Raw genomic sequence first — 8,054 nt, forward strand, 5'->3', positions numbered from 1 at the left:
CGCTAATGTTAATTTTTTATTTTGAACTGTTCAAAATTGATCGAGAAATTGTTCAAATCAAAAAATGAAGTATGGGAATGATGTCCCCTCGCCGAGATCATTCGAACAAGAAAAATTGTTCGAATCGGACTATTCTTTAAAAAATTATTAGGGGGAGGGGGGGGGCAGGACAAACAGACCGACAAACATTTTTCCTCATCTCAATACCCTACTTTCCAATTTTTATTTGTTCAATATTTATTTAATTGTTTTATTTATTTTTTTTACCTTTTTTTTTTGTTTTTTATTTTTTAAATATTTTTAAGATGCAATGAGACTTTTTTCATACTTTTCTTCTTTCTCAGACTTTTACTGGTAAAGTAGGCTAAAAAGGTTTTTTTTTTTTTTTTTGAGCAATCACGATTGCTTATTGTTCTCATTTGACCGTTTTTGGTGTCCGTGCCTTTTTCAACTTGGACCAGAAGCCACCGTCCTCTGCTGGCGGCGCGGCTGCTCTGGTTTTGAGCTATCCGCTTCTCCTGGTCGGAGGCGTCCATGTCCTACACACACGCACGTTCACACACATACACACATACACTCACACACGCCTACGTACATACACACAGGTCTACGCACACGTAACCGCCCAGGAGGAGAGGTAGGCTTGGGGGGGGGGGGGACAGGAGCCGTTTCTAGAAACAATAACTCCAATGAGTAGGGTCCTGTCTCAGTTCGTGATTGCGAAAAACATAATTTGAATTCAAAATTTCAGAATTCAAAATAATTTTCTTTTTCTTTCTTTTTTTTTTTTTTTTTTTTGCTTATTCAATTCAGTCCCCGAACTAGGAGGCCGGAGCCTTCGCCCTTAGCGGCAAATTCCCCCTATTTCTATGTGTTTTTTTTTTTTTTAATTTTTTAAGTTGAAACTAGATTTGGGGTAAACCTAACCTGGAAGTATTGTGATGACTACTCAGATCCTAATCATAGCGTTACGGCGCTGCCAGATTAGGTGTATCCCAACTATAGGTATAAAACTAGAAGGAAGATAAGGGACTGAGGGAAAGGTGGTAATTTCAAGTTTTCCCCCGTTTTGGAAAAATTTTAGATCCGATAATGCTTCAGTTTGCGATCGGTCCGCTAAAGGCATGCATGGTAAAAGTTTTACTGGAAAGTTTGTACTAAATCACACCTTTTGAATGAACAATTGGTCAGAAAATTTTGCTAGAAATATCAGTTTTTGAATGTGTCCTAATAGTTTTGGCTATGTGAATATTGCTTTTTTTGTTTGTTTGCGTGTTTAATGAAGTTATTTCTTTCGTTTTCAATACGTAACAAATAAATAATTGTTGATTCATTTGTTATCATTTGTTCTATTTATGGTCGTTAATGGTATTAATCATTCGTTTAATCCCGTCTAATCCCGATCTCGCTCTCTTTGCTGCTGTGTGACCCACTTTTACCAAACAGTTGCTGACCCCTGTCTTAAGTTCATTTTAGTTATAACAAATGTCCTTCCCGAAAAAATATTAATGAGCTGTTATAAATAATTACTCAAGCTTTGACAATATTGATGGAAATGTTTTAAAATCATTTTAAGCTGAATCCTTTGAGATTCACGATGCAGCTATATAAATTCCGTCGAATTGTTCGTCTTGCATCATTTCTTCATACTGGTGTCAAGCATTATGATGCTAAAATGGATCAGTTGAATTTTGCGAATTTTTCTAAGCGGTACAGAAACTTACTTCAAATAATGTGGTACTAACGCTCCAAATAGGACCGTCATTTCAATTTTTTCGGAAGAAGTGGGGATGGTTAGACAAGTGGTATGTAACACATTCAAAAAACAACAAAATACAGGCACAAACAGCAAGGGCGCCCATATGCAAAATTTTAAAGGGGGGGCTCAGATATTTTCCCCATAAAAACCTATTTCAAGTACAGATTAGAGTTATTAAAGTTTGAGATATTAAATAAATTATTCATAAATGGCTGGCAAAGAAATGTTTTTACATTTTTGCAAAGAAAAAAGTACTGAAAGCAAGGAAGTTCTAATTTCTAAGGGGGGCTTGAGCCCCCCTTGCCCCCCCCCCCCCCCTATATGGGCGCGCTTGACAAACAGTAGATTCTGTTTGCTCGGGAAGTAAAACGTTATTAAGCAAAAACCAAGTGATTTGGGGACCATTAGACAGGGCCCGACTAACTAAAAGTGAGGCCCAAGGTCCACTATAATTCGGTGCCCCCCCCCCTCTATAGCGGAATGCAGTGGTTGATTTATAGGCTTGGGCTTGGGGCCCGTCGGAATGCACTTTTGGAGGATTTCTTTGTCTATCACAGAACTACGTAAATCATTTATCATGTGCATTTACGAATTCCTTTCGGGGGCCCTCATAATTCTGACATGGTAAATTCGCTACTGACAGAATTAATGAAAATTCTCCTTTGAGGATTTTTTTTCCCAATTAACAAATCATTATTTTAAAAATATTTGTATTTTTTGTATAGTTGAAATGCTATGCATTATTCTTTTTAAGTTTTTTGAGGCCTCTTAAGATGATGGGGCCCCAGGCCTAGTCGGTCTGTACGGTAATCAGGCCCTGCCAATAGATATTTGGGGGCCCTAGACACGGGCCTCATGAGTTTCATGATAAATCAAGCAGCTTAACCATTGCCGTGTAAAATATATTTCGGGACTCACTCTTTGAATGCTTTCAGAGTTTACGTTTGTTTTGACAATAGATCATTAGTATATAATATATTAATAACAAGCCATACACCATTCATGAAATTGACAATCGATAACAAAAGTAAAACCTCAATCAACTATAACCTACTTATGCATGAACTTACAACGTTCTAAGTGAACTGATAACCTAGAAGTCAGGGTGTCAATCAGAAATAGCTTAGCGATATAAGCACTCTGATGTTTTACGCACAAAAAGAGTATAGTCTTTTTGATACTTAATGAGCTTTAGATGAGGGTTATTTTTTTCTTCAGCCTTCCGATTTTTCTTGCATCATTTCTTTTCTTCAAGTATTGATGAACTGTTTCATATAATTACTTAAACTAAAGACTGGAAACGGAGAAATCTTAAAAATTCTAAACAGACTATATATCATTTGCGATTCATGATTATTTAAAGATTTCTTTGCAGAATATAAAAAAAAAACACTTTTACTTCAATACGCACGCACTTAATTACTTTCTCAGAAGCGATATAATAATTTTTATTTTTATTTTATTTTATTTTTTTTTTTTTTCGAGAAAATAACATTTGTTGCTTCTGGCTTTTATAGCTTTTAGATTATATGGATTTTAATTTTTCTTGCATTTTCTGACCATCCTTTTACGGTAGGACTGGTTTCAATTGGTCTCTGTAAGAGTTCGTTTCAGCATCATAACCATTTTTCCCATTTATGAAAACTGTGTTTTTTACTTGAAATCAAGATGTTTAGACTCAAGGCAGAGTCATTCCACGTCAACTGACTTAATTTTTCAATTCGTCCCCGCTCGTCCATCTTCGACTTTGATGAAACTTTATAGAGGTGTAGAGATGTCTTTGAAACTAACTTATGCAAATTTTCAGCTTCCTAGACCCAAATCCTGAGGATCTAGTATATCCGAAAAATGTGATCCAAAATGGCGGATCAACTTTTTGTGTCAAATTGCCAAGTTCAGACTAAGTTTACAGAAAATTTTACCACGCTAAAAGCCTGAAATTTTAGGCACCTAAAGTACAATTGGCCGTTAATATATGAAGTATGAAGTTTGTGAATTTGAACTCGTTAGATTTTGTGTAGCATGCGCGTAAACTTGTGAAAAAGCGCGATATGGAATATTTTTCCTGGATTTTAAGTTGTCATAAAATCTGAACAAAAATAATTCAAAAGCTCGTGCTTCGTTATTCCATTGTAAAAATACTTGTTTTTAATGGATCACAGTTGCAGAGCTTAAATATGTATTTTCTTAAAGATATTGTCATCCAAAGTGGCTATCAAAACCGTTCAAGTGAAAAATAGCCTATTTTCAAACCGCTATAGCTCAAGTTTGTCACCTCGCATCTTCTTTTCGTTAAAACCATTAGAAAGAACAGATTTTTTTCCTTTCAAAATAAATTTTATTTATTATTATTTTTTTTTCAATGATGTTCTTTCGTTATTTTTTTTTTTCAAATTTTATGACAACCTAAAATCCAGGAAAAATTTTCCATATCGCGCTTTTTCACACGTTTATGTGCATGCTACACAAAATCTGAGGAGTTCAAATTCACAAAAATGCTTGAATGTATTAACGGCCAATTGTACTTGAAGATGTCTAAAATTTCAGGCTTCTAGCGTGTAGCGTAATAAAATTTTCTGTAAACTTAGTCTGAACTTCACAATATGACACAAAAAGCTGATCCGCCATTTTGGATCACATTTTTCGGAGATCCTAGATCCTCAGGATTTGGATCTAGGAAGCTGAAAATTTGCATAGGTTAGTTTCAAAGACATCTCTACACCTCCATAAAGTTTCATCCAAATCGGAGATGGTCGAGTGAGGACACCTAGGTCACTTGACGTGGAATGACTCAGCAGTAAAACTCTAAAAGTATTTTTATTTGCGATTTAAGACCAGGAAACAAATTTAATAAGTAAACCAGTAGATATTACGCCTTTTTTTTTTCACTAGTTCATTGGGCAAGTCAGTGTATAAACAATATGCTTAGATTTTTACCTCCACCCCCGGTTTTACATTTTTTTCCCGCTTGGTGCGTTTTATACTACTAAATACGTAAAATCGTATACCCTTACTTGTATTATAAATGCAAAAGTGAGGTTTTTTGAGCAATCACGATTGCTTATTGTTCTCACTTGACTGTTTTGATGTGCTATCATTTTATTTTCCCACCGCCACTCTCTGCAGCATCACCGTCGACCGGCTCCTCACGATGCTGCTCCTATAGCGAAAACCTTCTCCAGGTTGCATCCATATGCCACACACACGCGCATACATACACAACTACACACAAGCGCGCACACACAAATACATACACCTACACACACACACACACACAAACACATACACGCACTCAAACACATACATGCAGACACATCTACATACAACTACCCACACACTCATCACACTCATGCCTGCACACAGACACAAACACATATAAAGTAAGACAAAACAACGTAAGTAGAAGCACAAATTTGTAAATTACAGCAGACACGTGTTTCGGCGTTACAGGGAACGCCTTTTTCAATGCAAAAAATAATGAGCTTATGGATGAAAAGACATCCGACAAAAGCCAAGAGCAGATAAGCATGCAGCTTAAAAGATAAAAACAGCGGATTAGCCAAACACCAATGACAACGTTATAAACCGATCAGAAACCAATAGGAATGCAAGCAAAGGCCAAGAGCTTTCTCTTAGGTACGAACCCAGAAAGAAAGACTTCAATTGGACAAAGATTAAGCCGAAGCTTAAACAAAAAGAAAAGAAATTGTCAGTAACCGTGAACAGCAAGAAAGGAAAAGCTGAATGGATAACCATGAAATAAAATAAACAGAAACAAAAAATATTCGGAAAAAGGAAAAATAAAGATAAATAGAAGAAAATTGGGGGGGGGGGTTATCAATCAAGACAAAAAGGTAAAAATAAACAAAGGAAGATAGATAAAAATGAATGGGGTAAAAAAAAGAAAAAAAAAAGGTAGGGGGGAATGGGGAAAGGACAGTATTAAAGATATGGGAGCCAAATGTTAGAAAAATATGGAACTGCACTAAGATCGTTAACTAAGTTAGAACTGTTCCTCAAAATATGAAAGGATTCCCAAAAGTCAAGATCTGATGAATTGGGGCATTTTTGGATAATCTGATAAGAGTTAAAATCAAAAGAGTGATTCGAATCCCAACAGTGTTGAGCAATACTAGACTTATTTAATTGTTGTTTTTTCACATAATTTTGATGCTCTTTCAAGCGAATTTTTAAAGCACGCCGAGTCTGTCCAATATAGGCAAGTTTACAACTACAATTAATTCTATAAATTCCACACTTTCAAATAAATCCCAAACTAATGTTCTTAACCGAACCTTCATCAGAAAGAATTTGGTTGTTTTGACATTCTTTCCATCTGTAAGCTATCAGGTTGCTAAGATTCTAAAACGTTTCCAATTCCAGGTGGTGTTCTCTCCTATTAATAAACTTTCATTCTCTTCTCTTAAAGATCCTATTCACCCTCTTAATTGTTGTGGAATTTATAGAATTAATTGTAGTTGTAAACTTGCCTATATTGGACAGACTCGGCGTGCTTTAAAAATTGAAAAAGGCGTTCCCTGTAACGCCGAAACACGTGTCTGCTGTAATTTACAAATTTGTGCTTTTACTTACGTTGTTTTGTCTTACTTTACTGTTCAGCACAAAGGTATTTATTCATTCCTCACCACACAGACACTCATACACACAACTACCCACACACTCATACCTGCACACTGACACAAACACACATGCCTACACGCACATACACATACCCCCCACACACACATAAACACACATGCCTACATACACACACACACACACTCGTGATTGCGAGAAACATAATTTGAATTCAAGAGGTCAAAATTCATTTTTTTTTTGTAATGTTTTTACACTTTAACAACTCAACCGAACATCATGAAATTTTGCATACACGTTGTCATTTTTTCAGATGCATATATCAGTCACTTGCAGGTGGGATGAATCGTCAGTTTCAATGACTTGAGTTGAATCACATTTTTTTATTTAATGCAGTTTCATTTCCTTTTCAGTCAACTCTCGATAACTCGAAGCCTTATAACTTGAATATACCTTTATCTCGAAGTTTCCTTTCGGTCCCAAAATATTTTAGTGTTTTCAATCCAAAGTTGTCTTTGTATCTCGAACGTACTTCTTATAAGTCGATGTTTTTACGAAAATTTCGTTTCCATTATATGCATAAAAGTGCAGCCAAAATAAGAAAAAAGTATTTCCCGACCCCCTCCTTTAACACATTGCTATGTTTATCAGCTAGTGTGAGGGGGTTAATTTATTTACAATACTGCTTCTTAATGCCACAATTTTGCAAGACTGAGCAATAAGTAGCCGATTTTGCTACTTTTGCCATGGCTGACGACCAAAAATTTTATTTCAGATTAATCTTTGAGAGACTTTAAATTCTTGCAATAATTTTAAAAAAAAGTCTTTATTTTCTGGATCATTCGGCTATTAGGACAAAAAAGATATTTAACAACACGAACTGAAATCAAGGGAAAATAAATTGGGCCAACGACATGCAAAGTTAATGACGTTTTAAGATGTGATAAAAAAAATGTAAGTAATCAAAAATAATAAAATTTTATTCTCTGCAAAGATATTTTTACGTAGTGGTAATAATTAATTTTACCAAAACTTTAAGTGATATAATCTATCCATTCTGCTCTATTTCTGAAAAAGAAAATAAAAGAACAAAAAAAATAGATTAATGTGATTGATTTTTTTATTTTCTTATTTATTTATATTTTCAAAATTAATTGATTATTTATTTTATTTTCTCTTATTCATATTTTAATTTTAGCTTTGGGTTTAATTTTCATTTTAGTTCGCTTTAATTTTAATTGTTATTTTAAATTTTAATTACAAATTTTATTTTGTTTTTATTTTTAATTTCCCGACTAGCTCGAAGTAAAGAGAGATTACCACAAAAATAAATAAATAATTTTTTTTTTTAATGATGCAGAAGTTATTTCTAGTTTTAGCCGTTGAAAGCATCAAAACGAGATCACACTCACAGCACAAAGTGCACTTTGAAATGAGTTGCTCTTTTTTTTTCCTGAGACAAGTATTTTTTCTTTGATATTTTCATCTCTAAATAATTGCCTTTTACATATTGATGAAACAAAGAAGAAAAAGGGAAGAAAAAGAAAGCGAAAACTAGTTTGCAAAAACGCCGATAGATGGCGAAGGTAAAGTCGAAAATTCGGCAGAGTTTGGTCGAAGAATGCTGTATGTGAGTCGACTCTCTGAATGATTTGGGCCTCGAAATATGAATGAATTACCAACGATTTAATGCAGAAAA

The sequence above is a fragment of the Uloborus diversus genome, chromosome 8 (genome assembly GCF_026930045.1).
Source record: "Uloborus diversus isolate 005 chromosome 8, Udiv.v.3.1, whole genome shotgun sequence".
NCBI lineage: Eukaryota > Metazoa > Arthropoda > Arachnida > Araneae > Uloboridae > Uloborus > Uloborus diversus.